Below are 20,827 nucleotides of genomic sequence, written 5' to 3' on the forward strand. Positions count from 1 at the left end.
GGACCAAGTATGTGCCATACCTCATTAGCTAGGTGAAATATGTGAACAAAATAAAGTCCCTGCTGTCATGGGGCTTACATCCTAGTGGCAAGAGACAAATAGATGGATAATATGTTACAGAGAAAAATAAAAGAGGAAAAGGGGATGGGCAACAACTGGCAGGGAAAGGTATTAGGAGAACTTGCTAGGAGATGGTGGTACTTTGGACAATTGGGGAGCAGCGGAGGTAAGAAAAAGTGGCCCAAATCCAGAACAGTATGTAAGGAAGACCTAATAGGATGTTATAACTGTTGGTAATGAAACCTGAGAAAGAAGTTAAGGATGACTTCCACATATTAGGCCAAGAATTCAGAAGAATTGAATTGCCCTTTATTAATAAAGTAAAGACTGTAGGAGTTGCATAAGAGAATGGGCAAAATCAGGCATTTGGGGTTATTTATATTTGAGATGTCTATTAGACATCCAAGCAAAAATTATGTCTACACATCTGGATATGTGAGTCGAATTCAGACTGGCTATTCAGACTGGTTATTCAGACTGGATATAAGATGTTGAGAGTTCTCAGCATGCAGCTGGGAGACTGCATGAGATTACCTAGGGAGTGATTAAAAGCAAAGAAAAAAAACCCCTCAGAACTCAGTACTGAGCCACAGTGATCTAAGAGACTTGGGCACTGTGGGAAAAGTTTAAAAAGTCACTAGTGAATAGGATTTTATTTTATTATTTTATTTTATTTTATTTTATTTTATTATTTTATTGCAGTTTAATTGCTTTGTGCATTTATTAGCTAATATTGATTCAGCAATGAGGGAACAAAAGCTCACAAACAATCACACAGTTTCACAAGACACATAGCAGGAAATTAAGAAGGACCAACAATATCCTAGGGTCTTGGTAGATGCATTCCTGGGGGAGGTGGGCCTCTAATTCCTGGTGGAGGGGGTCTCATTCCTGGAGGGTGCATGCCTTTAGGCATCCCTCGAGCAGGGGAAGCCCAATTGGTGGGCCCATAGGTGGTCTCATACCACGTGGAGGAGCCATAATGCCTGGAAGTGGTGTTGCTCGCCCCAGGTGGGGTCCCCTGTCCTGGTGAGTATTGAGTTGGGGCCCCAGGAATGCTGGCAGTAGCAGCAACTGCAGCAGCTGCTACAGTTCCTCTTCCCTGTGGAGTCATTACCTGTTGGGATGGCCCCCAACCCCTCAGACAGGACCTGCTAATCCAACAGGAGCCTGGGGAATTGGAACACCAGCTGGAACTCCTCTGCCAGCTGCCCTGCCAACCCCAGGACGTCCTGCAGCTCCAGCAAATGGTACTCAAGCAATGCCAGTATCTTTGGGGGGTGGTCCTTCCACAGTCATGGAAGCCAAGTTCTCTCCACGTAGTAACACGAGACCCAAAACACGTTTTTCTTCACGCTCTGGCTGCTTCGCATTCTTTGGCTTGATCTTCCTGAATTCATCACAATCACAGAGAAACAAGTTAATATGCTTGTCAAAAGCCTTAAAGGTGCCAATGAAGATTTGGCCATCTTGCAAGATACATCTCATTCTATAGTCAATGTGCTGCAGCGTCTGGCTGCTGTTTCCCACAGTCATGGTTGCTGTTCCACCAAATCCAATATCCACAGTTAGGTTTAAGGATCCTTAAGATCTAAGGGAAGGCTACAGATAAAGGTATGATGCAGGTTCTCCTACAAACAATGCAAGCTTGGGGCAGAAGCTTCAAACAGTAGATGGAGCCTGGATGTTCCAATACTGCTTTAACCACCTCTTGGTGTCTCAGCCAAGAATGCCTGTCTCAGTTCTACCTGGAAGTCCACCACAGGGACTTGCTGCTGCTGAGATCGCCTTGGGTATAGCTGACGCTCTTGGTTGCTCAGTGAGGCTGTCCTTCTACGTTTGACTTGGACTTCCACCTCTGGGATGTGCTATTCCATAGTCCATCTCAGGTGTAAGCAGTCCCTGGCCCACTCCATCGTGCTGTTAGCTGCTCCCCAGAACAAACAGTCACGCATCTCTGGGGACCACTCCACTCTTGTGAATAGGATTTTAAAATTAAGCAATACCACACTCAAAAGTAGGTGTTAGACCATATGTGTCATATACATAGATTACTGAAAACCAGTTCTATGACACTTAACCACTTAGCAACATCAAGGTTATTGAAGAACTAAGTTGATCCTGAGAGGGAAGATCCTCTCAATCCTAGGGACAAAGTGTTTAACAGGATTCTTGAAGAATATATATGTGTACCCTAGACTGACATACCTCCCATGTGGGAGGTCTAGTGTGTAAAATAGCAGCTTTTATGACAGAACAAAAGAGCAGTGGTATATTTGTTTGGGGGACGGGCAAGCACAAACCTGGAAATATTTTCCTGACACATATTATGAATGTTTTTCATGGATCCAATGTGAGTCACTGATGTGAGGGGAAGATTATGTTTCTCAAGTCCTGTCAAAGGGGGCTTCATGGTGAGGCACTGAATCTTAATATAAAAAATAAAATAAAATAAAATGTCACTAGGATAGAAGGAATAACAGATAGACGTAATAATAATGTCACTAGGATAGAAAGTGTACAGAATAGAAACTCTTGATTCTTGTATAGTGAATAACAGATGAGAGATTCCCTTTGATCAGGAGCCTTCTGAAAAATCAACAGCAAAATATTTATGGGAGAATGAATCAATGTCAGACTCCTAGGGAACTGCAAAAGCCTCAAATTTTAGTCAAATTTGGAATTTTGATTATGATCAAAATGATGTGATGATTGCACATTTCAGTTAATAAAGTGAGACTAATTTTGTGACTTATTCTATAAGGGAGGTGACAGGGGCACCTGGGTAGTGCAGTCTAAGTATCAGACTCTTGGTCTCAGCTCAGGTCATGATCTCAGGATCCTAGGCTGAGCCACCATCAAGCCCCTCCCTGCTGTGGGCTCCTCACTTGGCACAGTCGGCTTGAAAAATTTCTCTCCCTTTCCCTCTACCCCTCCTCACCACCACAAGTGTGCTCGCTCTCTCTCTTTCTCTTTCTCTCTCAAAAATAAATAAATCTTAAGAGAAAGGGGACAGCATTTATGGCAACTGCTTAAGGTTTCACCTGAGGTATAGATTTAAATACTTTAAATACAAACACACATACTTATTCAGTAGGATATAGGTGACATACATCTATAAACGTGTGAGATGTACCAATTGGTAGTAATACCTCAAGATAATGATGAACCCTTTCAATTCTTTTTTTTTTTTTTTTTTCCTGCAACTTTATATCTTGCTCTCTGGGATAGACTAAGACTCTAGGAAAATGTTTTATTAGGAAATGACAAACTTATTTTTCAAAATGCACTAAAAATTTAACAAAAGATTCTCATACCTAATACTTTAACAAAACCTAGTACTTTAACAATATTATTACCTAATAATTTAATTAAAAGCATCAAATAAGCAACTTAGTGTGATCAAGTTTGTTTTTAAACTCATTAAATCATTTTCTAAAATTGTTCACACACCAGTGACAACTCTATTTTTTTAAATTCAACAATCTATATTTAATACAAGCCTTTTTTTTTTAATACAAGCCTTTTTATGTTCAGAAACAGTCCCAAAGCCATTTATTATTTATTAAGCTCTGCACTTTCTAGTATTACAAAGTTAATGTGTTCAAATGTTTTTGCTAAGAATTTCTATGGATAAATATTCTGTGATCTCAATTTTCTAAGGCTATTAATCTCAACACCAACTCCACAGTAGAATCATCTGAAGAGCTTTAAAACTGACCGTGCCCACTGAATTCAAATATTTGGGATGGAATACATCAGTTATGTAGTTTGTGGAACAAACCATCTTAAAAGGTGGGGGCTTACAGTAACAAGAATTTATTTGCTAATTTTTCTGCAACTGGGGCTGGACTTACAAGGGTGGTTATTCTGCTGGAAAGTTAAGTATCAAGAAATCAAAAAGTTGCCAAGAAAAATGTTGTTGCAACGGCTGCCTAGACAGATAGAGAATCCAAGACCATGGGAGAAAATGTAAACTGTAGGCTGAAACACAGAGAACCAACACACCAGAGTTCAAATTTAGAGTATAATAGTTAAAACTCATTATTGGATAACACAGCAATGCAGAAATTTGAATTTCTAATGATCTTAAATTATCTAAGAGGTTGTTCATTCCCAGAAAATATCTGGAATAGAATAGAAAACAACTGATTCAATATTATCATGGATAGGTTTTTTTTTTTTTAAGACTGTGGAGAACAATCATGATTATTTTTATAGAATTATTAATTCAAAAGTGTTGGGCCATGCCACTCTTTATAGAAAAGCTCATATATTTGTAAAGCGTGTATTTTGATTTTAAATATTTCCCTGTTTAAATCTGTTTTCTCTCACTTGACTATCAGAACAAATATCTTGTTTATGGAATCAATTACATTAATAAAGTATTGTGCAGTTTTGTAACAGATTATTTCTTTATAGAAGAATCCATGAACAATATAGACATTTTCTTTGGTATATAGCTTACACATTAGGAAAAAAAAATATGTTTTCCATTCCACTATTTATTATACTAAAGAATTAGTGGTACATATAAAATGGATATTTACTTTCAGGTGTATTTATATAAATGCTTTTTATGGGTTTTTCATGACTATATAATACTTTAGTGGAGCATTTACATTAAAGAATCAACAGATCTAGAAAGAATTATTAATATTTAAAATCAAGGAAAATAATTATACTGTTTTAGAGTAATAGTATATGTCAAAGCTCAAAGGAAATAAAGGGAAGCCTCATATTTTGTTCTTTCTACTTACTTTGGGGAAGTTTACATTGTATTTCATGAAGAAAAATTAGTCAATTTAAAAAAATTAGTATATCTCTTTATTCAAGGTACTTTTCAAAGTGGAAAGTTTGGGTTCATGAAGTTTCCTTAATCCCAAAATAAACTGTAGAAATACTAACAACAATTTTTCCATTGAGCTTCAGCCAATAATTTATGTGAGTATGTGAAAATTATCCAATTTTCTTAATAATAATAAAAAGTCTTTATTTTGGAATAATCTGTCCATATACATAAAAGACAGTGTTTCACAGGCCCCAGTGGCATCTGTATAATAAACAACAAATTAGAAATTTATTTTTAAAGTAATAAGGTAATTTGGAAAGAAGTTTGTCCTAGTAGACAAGTTTTCCAACAAATTGATATTACAGCTCTAGAAGATTATATTATATATATGTATTATACTGGGCCACTTTATTTAATAGACAGTTTTAATACTGAATATATTTCAAGATCCTTAAATACTACCTTATATTTTTGAACAGGAGACATTATACAATATAAAATAATGGAGAAGAATGATATTGAGGAAGAGTGATAGGAACACAGATAATAAAAGAAAAACACCATACCTGTTATTGAAAAGATGCAAATCAATATGTGGCCTTTCTGAATACTCATAACTGTTATTTGCAATCAAGAGCATATGGTAGTTTTCAAAGAAATGCTTATTGGGTTATAATAATCATTTTAATTTAAAATACAAATTTAAAAAAAAATAAAATAAAATACCAACTATCTCCCTGGCAAGTTTTGTTAGATGGTTGTATCTGCTATTTCCCAGCAGGCTTATTTATAAAGGAAGGAAGAACACATTTCAAGATTATGCAGACAAAAATATGACTATAATCCTATCTATATCAAACATAAAACATTTTAGGAGAATTTGGAAGTTTCCATGGAAATATATCTTTGAGAAAAATGTAAAGGAAATAAATTTCATAAAGTGAGTTTGTCAAGTGGTAACCGTAAGTTCATTGTAGAGATCCCATAATATAAGGCATTATAGAATATATAAAAATAAAACACAGAAGGAGTGATTGGTGACTCATTCAGTGAATCATCTACCTTCAGCTCAGGTCATGATCTCAGAGGTCCTGGGATCCGCCCCCACATCACATCAGTGGGGAATCTGTTTCTCCCTCTCCCTCTGCTCCTCCTCTTGCTTGTGTTCTCTCACTTTCTCTCTCTCTGTCAAATAAATAAATAAACACAATCTTTAAAAAAAATAAAAAAATAAAGCATTACAGAATATATAGATATTCTTTTAAAAGATGATCATTTCAAAACTGTGTCTTTGAAAAGGCATATGTAGTTGACTAGAGATAAATGAAGGGACTTATGGGAAAGACAAAGTGACTGTTGATGAAACTGACACATCAAATTAATGGCTTCACCATGTCTAATAACTTTTTATTATAGCCTCTGTTCTATTACTTTTTAGTCCTCACCCCTTCGATTTTGGACTAGCTTTGTGGTTTTGTTTAACCAAAAGAATATGCTAGTGTACTAGTGTGAAGAAGATGATTTGCTAGTTTTGAGCTTACATGCTTCCATCTACCCTCTCAAAACTCTGAATCAACCATGAGAACAAGCCCAGGGATGAACTGCTGGAGGAAGACCAAGTGAAACATACACATCATGTCAGTTGAGGTTATTCTAGACCAACAGGTGCCTGCCAACTTGCTAGTTAACCACAAAAGTATAAACAAGCCCAGCCAAGAGCATCCAAGCTGGCTCAATCAGCAGATCCACTCAACTAGCTCGGATTCCTAAAAAGTAATAGTTGCTTTAAGCCACTAAGTTTGTGGGTGGTTTGTAACAGGACAATATTGTGGTAACAGATAACATACTGTTATTTACTATCCAAACCAAAGGTTCTGAGAATCACAGGGGCCACTATCAATGACTATAATGGGAAAAGAGGCATTAATTGACACTGCTCAAGTAAAACCTAGCATATAGACATCGTATTTATATAACTTCAATATCAGTCATTATCCAAAGTATGTTTAAAAAAAAACTTATGATGTTAATTTTTTGTCTACTGGGGTAAGGGAAATGAAAAATCTAGAAAAATAAAATGAAAAAAGTACCACCACCTTTCATAATATATGCATTCAACTTTCAGCTCTAAGTAGCAACACAACTCAAAATGACTTCTAAAATACATACATTGATAATATCACATAAATAGTTAAGATTGTTTGGTTTACTGGCTTAAAAGTATCACCAAAATAACAAGCCCAAGATCAAAAAACTCTCAAGCCAATTTGTGTTATAATCTTCCCTATTCAATATGTGGCATTAATATTTGCCTGGGTCTTATGAATTTTTACCTTCTTTCTCTTACTTTACTCTTCAGCAAAATCTGATGTCTTAACTTTTAAAATATATACATAATATGACTACATTTTATTAGACCCATTACTACCATCTTCATTTAAGGCACCTTCTTTTCTTGCTGAATTATTGCAATAGCCTTCTAACCTCTCTCTCTACTTCAAACACTGTATCTCTACAATCTATTCTTAAATGCAGAGTGATCCTTTTATACCATAAATCAGATCTTATCACTTCTCTGCTGGCTGCCTTCCACTCCCTTCCCATTTCATTAAAGTTACATGTTTTAGGGGCACCTGGGTATCTCAGTGGTTGAGTGTCTGCCTTTGGCTCAGGTCGTGATCCCGGATCCTGGACTCGAATTCCATATCCGGCTGCTTGCAGGGAGCCTGCTTCTCCCTCTGCCTATGTCTCTGCCTCTCTCTGTGTGTCTCTCATGAATAAATACATAAAATTTTTTTAAATTTTTAAGTTACATGTTCTAATGCTGTGCTATCCATTTCTGAAGGCTTTAGCTACAGCTACATGTAGCTATTGATCTTGGAATGTGCAGGGTCCAAATGATGCCATGCTTTAAGCACAAACTATATTCTGGATTTGACCATTCTTATGACCAAAAAAAAAAAAAAAATCAAACTATCTCATTAATAGTTTTATGTTGATTACATGTTTAGAAGATAATGTTTTGCATATATTGACTTAAAATATATTAATTAATTAATTTGGTTTTTATTTACCTTTTTTATGCGGCTACAGGATATTGTAAAATTATATATGTGTCTTTATTGGGCTGGCCTATGTGATTTGGCCCCTATTACCACTCTGAGTTAATCTCTTATTATGTTCTTCCTAGTTGCTCATTGCCCTTCAAACATCCTTTTGTAATACATTTTTGTGATCTTTCTACTTTCCAGAAGTGCCAGACATGCACATACTTGGTAACTTTTAAGGGCAATTATAAGTTTTATGTAAGTAAATAAAATATGGACTCTTCTTAAGAAAATCAAAATAAAATAGTTACTATAAAATAAGGTAAAAAGTGAATTTTTATTAGGATAAAAAAGAGGGCTGCCTGTGTGGCTCAGTCTATTGAGTGCCCAACTCCTGATTTTGGCTCAGGTCACGATCTCAGGTTGTGAGATTGAGTCCCTGTGGGGCTCCATGCTGGACAATGGACTCTGAGACACTCTCTCTCCCTCTCCCTCTGCCCCTCTTCCCACTTGCATGCATCCTCTCTCTAAATAAATAAATAAATAATCTTAAAAAAAAGAAAAGAAAAGAAATCACAACAGATGCTAATTCTCAAAAAGCTGAAAAATACCACAAACATCAAAAACTCTAGACCTTAGAGCAATAACGTAATATTGCAGGTGCCATGATTCATAAAATAATATGGTCCCTGGCCCTTCAACTTTAGGTCCCAACCCTCAAAACAGCAGTTCCATGAGGACTAGAATTATTTCTAGAAGTCATTCCTATTTTGGGATCACTAGCCATATAATAACCATAAATGGAAATTACTGAGAATTATATACATATATCTCATTGAACTCATATCATATATAATCATATTTAATGTATTCCCAGCTCAACGTTTTTAATCAATTTTTTCCTTGGTTGGTGGCTCTTCCTGAATATTACTGGAATGGGAACAGCACAAGAACAAGAATTTTTTATAGCTTTTTTTTCCATTTCATTCCCAAAGCTTTGAATGGCCTAGGGCAGAGTAACTACTCAATAAATGTGCATTCCAGGAATGAAGGATCCTGAGCTTTTTATCTTTCTGTCCTGGCAGCCTCACTGGTCTTCAGCTTGTTGTCATGTTTGCAAGATGATGCTGCAGACATCATGTCTTCAAACAACCAGATACTGAAGAAGGACAAGGAAGTTTTGACTTTTTTTTCCTTTGCATTTGACTAACTCAAATCTTGCTTTAACTTTGGCCATTTTCTTCATTATTTTTTCTGTCATGTTTATTGTTCCTTTCTATCATTGTGTCTTGAGTGACTGAATTATTTTTTCCTCTTCTATTTTTATTTTTCCTTTGTTACTAAATTTATAATTTTCCTCTGAGTCTTATTTAGCTTGTGCCATACATTTTTATATCTTAGACTTTACTTGCCATAATTTTAAAGGTTTTCCAACTTGTGATCAAACTTCTTTTATAATTCCTGAGTTGCTCAAGTAACAGTTCTGTATTTTGTTTTGATATAATTTGTAGATGAATAAGAGAATGTCTTGTTGTTGTTGTTTTAATGTATAGTTTTACTGCACTGTGATCAGAGAATGTGATCAACTCTTCTTATTTTTATAATATACTGGAGATTTTTTGTTACCTGAAAAATGGGATTTTGTCATGAATATTCCATCTACAGTCGTTTTTTAAAAAATATTTCTGCAGGGGTAGCCCCGGTGGCACAGTGGTTTAGCACCACCTGCAGCCCAGGGCATGATCCTGGAGACCCAGGATGGAGTCCCATGTCAGGCTCTCTGCATGGGGCCTGCTTCTCCCTCTGCCTGTGTGTCTGCCTCTCTGTCTCTCTGTGTCTCTATGAATAAATATATTTTAAAAAATATTTCTGCATTTTTTAATAAAACACATAATTTATACCAGTTGGGCCTATTAGTTCCATTAAGCTATACATTCAAACAATGCTACCTGAAACTAAGTATCACTACAGCAGCTAAGATTGCTCAAATTGGCATCACTGGAAAATTAAAATTTTCTAAAGGTGCTGTAGAATAATTCATTTCACCTCTTATAACTAAAAAGTGCTAAATTAAGAGAATTCTTACTTAGGAATACAAGAAAGAAAAAATTAAGTAAAATCTATTTACTTGACATTTTACGTTCATTCATAGAGATGCTAAGACATTTTCAACTTATACCATACTTTTTAAAGAATATGATGAAAATTGTCACTAAACTCATTCAATATGCAGATTTAAACATTAAGTTAGAGTGTGTAATGGCTGTGGTGTAACTGGATCAGTGCAACTTTGGTCCAAAGATAAACTGGAAAAGGGACCATCAGAGTGTTTCTTTCCTTTTCCCACATAATGCAATTATTTATCATGAAAATGTCTGAGCTTACCACACGTATATTTAAGAGTTTATGATAATATCAAGAAATAGACTCTTAATTATAGAGAATAAACTGAGGGTAGCTGGAGGGGAGGTGGGTGGTGGATGGGTTAAATGGGTGATAAGCATGTGGTGAGGTAGCTAAGTAATGGATCACTAAATTCTACTCCTGAAACTAGTATTACATTGTATGTTAACACTGGAATTAAATTAAAAACTTGGAAAAAAAAATCAAGGCAGTGTCCTGTTGTATTTCTATGTAAAAGCTTCCTCAAGGAAAGGAATGGAGAACTAGAAAAATCTATTTTTTTTTCCTAACCTTAAATTTGATTTAATTTCTCAGTCTGTGATGTAGCTCTTTGTAAATATTTTAGTATGCCTTATCTATCTCTGAAAAGGCAAAGCCAAAACAAAGAATCTTTCTGAGTTTTTTTTTTTATTTTGTTTTGTTTTTAGCACGTCAGACTAAATTCTTCTGAATTCCCACTGCTTTAAAATGTGACTTCAAGATCTACTAGATTTGTAGGCGGGATAGATTTCAAGGATTTTGAACTTGAATGCATTCTGATTATTTTTCTTTCCCTAACAAAATTGCAAAGAAATTCTTCCTTATAAAATGCTGTTGTAGAAGTGGAGCTGGCTGGCTACAGCTTTATATACAGCTTTGCTTTCCCTGTGGGAGATGAATAATAATTGTTTTGTTTCTAGAACATCACAGAGTAATATGAAATTTGCAGAGAATAATAAACAGAACCTAGGCTTAGCTCCTGCCTCTGAATCATCAGCCAGATCAAATGAACACTGATGTCGTACAAAGCGAATGTAGTGTTAACTCTGCAGTAGAAATGAAAATATCTTACCTGCTAACATATTTCAAAATGACTTTTGAAAGACATGGCTTGATGATACTTATTCATCATACATTACAGAAATTATTATTTATCAGTAGGAATTTTCTGTTGATATTTTCCTCAACGTTTACCATTGAGCTAAAAGAGTACGCTTGATTTTACATTTTTAATGAGTTTCTATTGAAGTTTATGTGGCTGATGGAACCTTAAAAATATATTTTATGTTGATAGAGGAGTGTTTCAGATCCATATTGTGCGAAATATATATGTGTGATCAACAGTTTGCTGAAACTATTTCATTTCTAGAGTTGCATTTCATTTAAGATTCCTGGCTCTGGAATTGCTAGGTATGAGGCTGGGATCAAACTTTTACACTCTCTGTGACCTTGTAAATTACTACATATGGAATATAATTAAGATAATAACTGACGCTATCTGATTGTGATCCTTATGAAAATTAAGTGAGATAGCCTAAGCAAAACTCCTTGCATAGTGCCAGACACATTTTGAATGTTTAATAAATGACAGATGTCATTAATGGACCTCAATGTATAACATGGTGAAAATAACTCTAGCCAAGAAAGGCTGAGCTCTAGTAAATACGCTATAACCTAATAGCTCTGCAACCTTGGGAAAAAAATATAAACGTTCTGAATCCATTTTAATATTAATGAGAGAAAGGTTTTATAAATTCTCAGCATATCAAATAACACTGACATACAGATAAAATAAGGTAATATATATGATTATGTCATACAGGCACATGGTCTTTTACTGAAGGGTCCATTCATTTTGTTATCTCTCTTCACACACAAATTCCTCTAAAATTATGAAATTAATAGTTTTGCACATAACTCTACATTTGAAATAAATGGAAACTCAAACTGTTGGTGATTATATGCAGAATTTACATGTATATAAATATTTTTCATGCTTTGACTTTCTTAGAAATGTGCTCTTCAATGCTATTTTATCTCATTCCTAATAATCAACTATCAACCATGTATTCAAAATGGTTTATTTCTCCAACCATTCACTACAAGAGCCATATTTCTTTTATCTCTTTGGAATAGCTTGGTTATAAAATTTAGCATAGAAAAAGAATGAAATTGGATGTACATCTCAAGCTATTTTGGTCACCATATCTCCCAGGAACAACTTGATAGAGATTTATCTAGTCCCAAATGCTCCAATTTCTTCCACACAGTCCACTGATTTTTTGTGAATTTAAGAGGTGATTGGCAGCTCAGCTATCTCCATGGAGATTAATAGCATGTGATTTGCAATGTGCTTTTAAAGCAGGATAACGTGCCAGATTCAATGGTACTTAATTATAGAGTATGAGGCAATTTTTGTCCCAAGCTGTAAATATTTGGGATGAGATCTATAGAAAACAAAAACTCTATTATAAGAAGAGAGAACAACATTTTAAATATAAAGGATATTCAAAATGCCATTTTACTGAGCTTAAGAAATAGCCACTGTTCTCCAGTAGATGATTCTACTGGGGGGCAATTTTCCATGGTTTCTCATACATTGTGTGACAATTTTGGCCTGGACTATCTTTTTAAGGATGTTTGTCCAATAAACAGCCTGAAAGGATAGAGAGAGTGCCTCCCCGTGCACCACTGGGCATATTTGTTTGCTGACCAGGATAATAGAGACAATAACTGTCTCCATCCATAATAAGATTGAGGAAAACCTAAACTCAGGATTCCACAGCTGTGACACAGACATTGTTGGTGTAGCATTCACCTGGGCCATTCCTCATGGCCTCAGGATTCCACAGCTGTGACACAGACATTGTTGGTGTAGCATTCACCTGGGCCATTCCTCATGGCCTCCCTCGGATTTGGGGCAAGAGTAACTGATGCAAACATGAAGCTCCTGCTGTTTGCTGCACTGGGAGTCATAAAGTCCCCTGTGTATATCCCGGAGGTCTTGGCTTTCTGCCAGCCTCTATGAAACTGTGGCAGAATGACTTGTTAGCTTAGAAATAGGGTAAAATCTCAGACTCTTCATCATTTTTGACAGATTCACTTTGATCCAACAGTTACTTATTGAGAATTTAATGTGCAAGTGACTGTGTTCAATGTTGCATGGAGAGTAATAAAAAGAGATTATGTGGGCCACATTCTAAAGGTATTTACTAGTAGAGGTGGAATGGGGAACTAGTGTAACTCAGGGGAAGAAATTATTTATACTGACAAAAACTAACTAAATACTTTTAAACCTCCAAATAAACAATGAACAAGAATCAAAGACCACCGCCACCAACAAATTATATTTTGATGGGTGCCAAGCAGGTAGCATGGGGGATCAAGAAGTACCTAGATGAATGAAGTTGCAAGAGTTCTTGGCTGTTTCTCTAAAAACAGGCAGATAATTATGGCTTACTTTTATGTTATGTGCAGAACTGTGCTTGAGTATGAGATCTGAAAAGTAATTTAGGAGAGATCAAGAAATGCTTGATGGCCAAGAGAAGTTTGCATCTCCTTGCATCTGTCAGGAGTCAACCACTAGGAAATACACACACACACTAAGGATTTATTGCAGGGAATTGGCTTACACATTTGGCAATGGAGGGACCTGCTCCCACAGACCCTATAAAGCTGTCTCCACTCCTATTGCAACCTGTGGTACACAGGGCAGCCATCAGGAAGGAAAGATCGTGAGACAGCTGGAATCTCAGGAACATGAACTGGAATTTCCCCAAGGGCTGTCTGAATTCTGTACCATTCTTGTTGCTGACCTTGGCGGTGAAAGCATCCTACACATACCAAGTCCAAACGTTCCTTCAAGCCACACAGTGAAACAGCAGATGAACAGTGGTAGAAAAATAGCCACTACCTTCCCTCCACTCTCCGAATCTTGTTAGAATTTTTCTTGTGGCCCACCTTAACAGGAAGCATAGAAGAAAGGGAATTCTCAGTAGCTTAGTCTTAGTCTGGTTGACACATTAGAAAGTCACCGCAGACCTTAATATAGAGATGTTGGAGTGCCTTTAAAAATGTTTATTATTTTTAAACAAATACCTCAGAAACTATTAACAATTCTTATATTATGTAAAAATACACAAACTAATTTGAAAACAGAAAAGTTGAATCTGTTCAAATGCTAAGAGCAAATAATTATTTTGAAAACATTTACTATTCTGTCATAGCAGCTTACAAAGTATGGACTCTATTACCTTCAACAAATTATCATATTTTCCCCATATTACCTACCAGAAAAAGTATGTTTTTTGATATATATTAAACATGAATGGAAAGAATCAATCTACAAGAGAGTATAGTAGCTTAGCAGTTAATCATAAAGTCAATTCTCTAGAAGGTAAAGAAACACAAAAACGTCAAAAGCCTTCAGAAGTTGATTTTTATTTTAGTCTACTTTAGATGATAGAGACTTTTTTGTGCCTCAAAAAATTGAGTGTGAAGACAGTGCCACAATTTTACTGTATTTAATTCAGTTTTCCCTAAGCCTAAAATGGAGAAGGCATTAATAAATACTGAACTCCCTGTCTCAGATCTGCCTGGAACAGATTTTAATAAATTACATTTTATGCTACAATCCAAGAATTGAGCTGCCACAGTTATGATTAATAGAGCAGCATTCTTATAAAAGAACAACAGTTCTAAAAGAAGAGAATTCTGTTACATAGTGTTATCACATCAATATTAAAAAGAGGTGCAATAATGTTGCAGTACAATAACTGAAATGGGAAACATAAATTTTTTATAATTAAATAATAAATTATTAAGCTATTCATTCAATTCTGTATCAGATTTTAAAGTATAATAGTAATAATTGTCACTAAAATTTGAGAAAGACTATACAAAAATGAAGTAGAATCAGTATTGGTTTGATTTGAGAGAATATTTATAAAAATGTATTTCAGGGGGCCCTTGGATGGCTCAGTGGGTTAAGCATCTGACTTCAGATCAGGTCATGATCTCAGAGTCCAAGGACCTAGCCTCATATCTGACTGGTGCTCAGCGGGTCTGCTTGTCCCTCCTCTTCTCCCTCTGCCCACTGCCCCAAACCCAGTTGTACACACATGTGTGCCCTTTCTCTCTCAAAAAAATAAAATAAAATCTTTTAAAAAATAAAAATGCATATTCATAACAAGGTTCTAAACTGAAATTAACTCTGTTTGGAGTCCCAAACAAATGGACATGAAAAACCATCAAAGCTGGCCAATAATTCAAAAATTCTTAATGAATATCTTTGGCAACATTTAAACAGTTATTTTCAATTTAATTTCAATTTTTAAAATAATCCAACTATTACTGAAATTATATTCCCATTTAGTGGGGTGAAAATATATTTTCTTGGGGCCCCTGAAGGCTCAATCAGTTAAGCTTCTGCCTTCGACTCAGGTCATGATCACAAGGTCCTTGGATCAAGTCCTGCTTCAGGCTCCCTGCTCAGCGGAGAGTCTGCTTTTCCCTCTCCCTCTAGTCCTCCCTCTACTCATGCTTTTTCTCATAAATAAATAAATAAATAAATAAATAAATAAATAAATAAATAAAATATTTATTTAAAAAAAGAAAATAGAGCAGTGCTGGTGGCTCAGCGATTTAGTGCTGCCTTCAGCCCAGGGTGTGATCCTGGGTTCCCAGGATCGAGTCCCATGTCGGGCTCCCTGCATGGAGCCTGCTTCTCCCTCTGCCTGTGTCTCTGCCTCTTATGAATAAATAAATAAAATATTTTAAAAATAAAGAAAGAAAGAAAATATATTTTCTTAATAGCTGATCTAGAATTCTTCATGAAACAAGAACTGTGTTTAAAAATTACATTAAAGGAGAGAAGGCTAGGCTTTTAGATTTAGCTCATAGACTGGATGAGCCAAGTAGGAGGGAAAATTTGTTATCTATTACAAATGATCAGAAACTGGGAGCAGGGAGAGCAGAGAAGAGAAAAGGGAGAAGTAAGGAAGTTAATAAGAGAGGTTAAGTATTGCAGTGGTCCACTAAAGCTTGCAGAAATGGCTGAGGAGATTTTAGTGAGATATTCAACATTGATTGTGAGGTGGTTTAATTGTAAAGGGACAATTTTCTCATCTTCTTTCATCTTCTGGAAAGTCTATTGCTCACTCTCTCCTCTAAAAACAGATGAAACTAAAAATTAGTCATTCTTGATTTTTGCCTTTGGCTTATTTGCTGTCTTCATGTCTTGTCAACTTTTCTCTTAAGTAGTAGCTTTTCAAATTTCAGCATTCATCAAAATTGCCTAGGGGACTTCTTAAAACAGAATGCTGAGACTCACTCCCAGAGTTTTTGGATTCAGTAAATTTGCTGTAGGTTAGGGACAGCATTTTGAGAATAACTGTTCTAAAATGTAGTCTAAACAGCTGGATCTCATTATTTTCCTTGCTACCACCCTCACTCAGGCCACCATGTTCATTCTCTACAACAATAGCTTCTTAATTGATCTCTCTACTCTTCCTCTTGCTCCTGTCCCTATTCATCCATGCTCTATTCAGGAGACTGAATAATCTTTAAAAATATATAAATCAGATTGGGTAAACACAATTTCTTCAAAAGGCTTCCTCTGGCCACTTGATGTAAAGTAAAACGACTCCTGTTCCCCACAGCCCATCCTCCAAATACACACTACTTTATTCCTTAAGAACATGTACTGCTGTGTCATGTTTTCTTATTTAATACATATTGTCTATCCTACTTATGCCCTGTTCCTACATAGTGGATGACCATATTGTAAATTTCACTAATATTTGTTGAAAGAATAAATAAAATGTTCTGTGTATTATGTGGGGCAGAGGCATATAACTTTTTTGTAGAGATTATAGAAAAAGGTAAAACCCTCCATTAGATCAACATGACAGGAGAGATGTTATGGTTGAGATGATGAAACAATCCCTAAACTGATTTAATTTATTTGAATAGGAACACAGAGGCACAAGTTGAGACAATGATATTTCTCTTCCCCTATTCCTGAGAATTTTAATGTCTCTTGACGTTTGGACTTTCCACAGATGATTGAATGGATATTAAATGCACCTTCTAAGTGCTGAAGGGAATAGCAAGCCCAGCTTTGGAAACAGATTATATATATAATTAAACCTGTCTTTTCTTTGACAACTTCCCCTGTTCAGATAAAATGGTATTAGTAAGTAACAGATAACTATAAGGAGATGTATGTTTGCACTGGGCTATGTATTTTAGAATGTGGCATGTCAAATAATCCTTGATAATCTGATTTGGTTCTTAAACTCATAAAGTGTCTCAGTCTGGTTTCTATGCTGTGAAAATTACTTGTCTATGTATGAACACACAGATATGTGCATATACAACCCACACATACACACTCCACACCTTAGAACTTGATCCAAATATATTGGACATAACAAATAAATTGAATTATCTGTGTGTGAAGGATGTCAAGGAGGACAATATAAGCTGAATTTTATTTTCCCCAATATAGTTATTCATTTCAATTATCATTACATTTTAACAGCTTTTTATGTGAGTCTGGCTTATAAAAATATTTTGCTTAAGTTTTCTAGTTATTTTAAAATTTTCCATGGAAATTCAGATCCTAAGTATTTCTATTTTATTTGTCTGCTTACTCATAGTCCAGCTCTGTCATTTCTGTCTTCTCTATGGTTCAGTTTCCTCATCCATAAAATGAGGATACTATTACTACCTATGTCTAAAGGTTGCTCTGATGAGTTAATTAATCATTACCTATAAGAGTACCTGACTCATGGTAAATTCTCAGTAATAAATGTTAACTTCATTATTAGTTGAATTGTTATCATTATTATTACTAATTTGGATGCTTCCTTAGACTAGATCGTTTACTGCCAACCAGAAATCATTGGCAAAGGGAGTAGAAGGATAAAAAAAATAGAGAAAAGGGAAGAGAATCAATGACAATGATGGAGCCACAAAGTTGAAATCTTCAGCCAATCTGAAGAGGCTTATTTGGCTGGAACATAGGGATTGTGGATATAGGCCTGGTGGCTCAAGCAGCAAATGATTTTGGAAGATGGAGCTGTCTGGCACCCAATCCCTGATTGTGGAAACTGGGAAATGGAACAAAAATAAAATTTATTGAGCACCTGTTACATGCCAGGTAATCACATTCATGTTGTCTTATTTCAGGGCTGTCAGTATTTCTGTTTTTATAGAGTATAAAGGAAAAAGACATAGAGATATCGGGCAACTTATAGAATATTAAATAATTTTAAATCACAGAGTCAGAATTCAATCTTAGTTTTATCTCAGTCAAAAGCTAACAGCCTCTTCTCCCCCCCCCCCCTTTTTAATGAAAATAAGGAATGAATTTGCAAGACTTAGTGATATACAAATATAATCTATCGGGATCCCTGGGTGGCGCAGTGGTTCGGCGCTTGCCTTTGGCCCAGGGCGCGATCCTGGAGACCCGGGATCGAATCCCACATCAGGCTCCCGGTGCATGGAGCCTGCTTCTCCCTCTGCCTATGTCTCTCTCTCTCTCTCTCTCTCTGTGACTATCATAAATAAATAAAAATTAAAAAATATATATGTAATCTATCTACAATGTAGAGACTGCCTTCAGTTTACATCAAAACCAAAACTCTTTTTTTGGAAACGTAGCTTCCTAGAACCAAGGCTAACAAGATGGAGGCATAAGTGGCTAGGACCTTCAAAGGATAGAGTAAAAAGAGAAGTGTACTGGGGGCAAAAGCAAGCAATCCTTTAATTTCAAAATCAACACTGTAGACCTAAAGCCATTCCCAAAGAAGAATAACCTTCATCCCTCTCTAAACTAAAAATTCTCATGCTCCACTAAGCTGGGACTCTGAAAAACCACACACAGTTGTGTGTGCAATGACCTAAAACTATAGAGGGAGACAACATCAGGTCTAAAATGTGTCTCAGATACAATCTAGTCCACTGAGCAGACTTATTAATTAAGCCTGCATTGCTGACCACCCCTCAACTCCAGAGTTTTTGATTCATTACGTCACAGGTGAGAACAGACAATTTCTATCTCTAACGAGTTTTGAGGAAATGCCGATGCTGCTGATCTATGGCCATACTTTAGAGCTACTACTATAGACTAAGCCATTCTGTGTTTATACAGACTAAATCATTATATTTTGTAAACTGAGGCCCTGATGAGCTTATCCAAAGTTGCACAGCAAATGATCTTGGAAGGGTAAAAAAAGAAAAAAATGACAACTGAGATTTGTCAAAATAAATGATAAGGAGTCAATTTTCTCCTAACAGCATGGTTGTGGCCTTAGTCAAGTTTAGAGTCATGGCTACCATGGTGTCCAGCCACTTTTAGACTAAGTATACCATCAGGAAAAGGAATCAACATAATATGTTTGACACCACTTTCTCACGAATCGTGTTAACTTTTCTTTTGAACTTTATTACAACAAATTCTATTAGTCTGCTTTAAAGTTATAATGAAAATAGATGAAACAGATTTTGTCTAGTTGGTCTTCAATTGCTGAAATGCATTGGAAAAAGTAGGGCAATTTAATTCAAGGAGTAAATGTTATGTTCTCAAGGGAAAATTGATTTTATTTCCCAAGCCAAATCAGATGTATTGGATATAGTTGCTGTCCTGAAAATTATTTTGATGCTAATCTGGAGCTTGGAGGAAAAGATAACTATCTGCCAGAGATAATGAAGATAGGAAGAACACTAAGTATTGTATACTGTCAAATTCTGGGTTATTATTGTCATTCGTGATGTGTTTTATACATAGTTCACATGAAAAAATATTTACATGCTCTAAATTTCCTGAAAGTTTATCCTGCTAATTATGACCTTGGGGACATTCTTTATCACCTGTTATTTAATCAAATATTGATTGATCTGCCCAGCAAAATCCTATATCTGTGATAGTTTAACAACCTGTTAATTCCAAGAGCCTACTATTCTACTGAATTTTCCATTGACTGTGGATGTAGCACAAACTTAAATGTTGTGACTCTCATTTGATGAGTAACTTATGTTAAACCATCATTTGGAGAGGTTGAAAGAATGAGTGTGCACAATAGTGCTAACAATCCTATGATAGTGGCATGATTTTGAGTCATACACTATTAATTGCAACAACTATCCAGAAAAACACAGGAAATGAAAACCTGAAATGATATTGCTCTAAAGAAGGGCTGTGCTATTAGTTTTCTACTGCTGCATAGCAAAATACCATAAATTAGCATCTTAAAACAAGTTTATTTTCTTATAGTTTCTGTCGGCCAGGAGTCTGGCTACAGGGTAGCTGGTTGAAATCCAAGCTTTGTCCAGGACAATACTCTCCTTTAAGCTCACTGATTATTAGTAGAATTCAGATTCTTAAGGCTGCGAGACCTAGTTCACTATTTTCAAGTTTAGGATTTCTCTGAGCACCTAAAGGTGCTATATCATCAGGTCCTAGCCCCATGGACTTCTCACAATATGGCATCTGACTTTTTTCAAAAATAGCAGGATAATCTTTCTCATGCTTTCAATCTCTTCCTTCAGAAAGGGCCCAACCCTTTTTAAGGGCTCATTTGATTTGCTCAGAACTACCCAGAATAATCTTACTTTTGATTAACTCAAAGCCAATTAATTTAGGACCTTAATTACATCTTCAAAATCTTTCAATTTTAACATGTGATATAATCTAATCATGAGAGTGAAATTTATAGCATTCATAATTCCTCTTAGCACTCAAGGGGGAAAGATTATATAT

General features: G+C 35.6%; 1 long non-coding RNA gene and 2 pseudogenes across 1 annotated transcript in view; 1 reads left to right on the forward strand and 2 right to left on the reverse strand.

Moving 5' to 3' along the window:
• The window catches only part of LOC140594221 (uncharacterized), a 35,497-nt gene extending 24,992 nt beyond the window's left edge, over window positions 1–10,505 (forward strand). The window contains exon 3 of the long non-coding RNA XR_011994897.1: window positions 8,985–10,505. This is a non-coding gene — a long non-coding RNA (uncharacterized lncRNA). The remainder of the gene's footprint in view (window positions 1–8,984) is intronic.
• On the reverse strand, window positions 812–1,596 carry LOC112915040 (small nuclear ribonucleoprotein-associated protein N pseudogene; annotated as a pseudogene).
• LOC112915041 (SNRPN upstream reading frame protein-like) lies at window positions 1,565–1,976 on the reverse strand (annotated as a pseudogene).
• Window positions 10,506–20,827: the final 10,322 nt, after the last annotated feature.

This window comes from Vulpes vulpes, chromosome 10, assembly GCF_048418805.1.
Source record: "Vulpes vulpes isolate BD-2025 chromosome 10, VulVul3, whole genome shotgun sequence".
In the NCBI taxonomy this organism is placed as follows: domain Eukaryota; kingdom Metazoa; phylum Chordata; class Mammalia; order Carnivora; family Canidae; genus Vulpes; species Vulpes vulpes.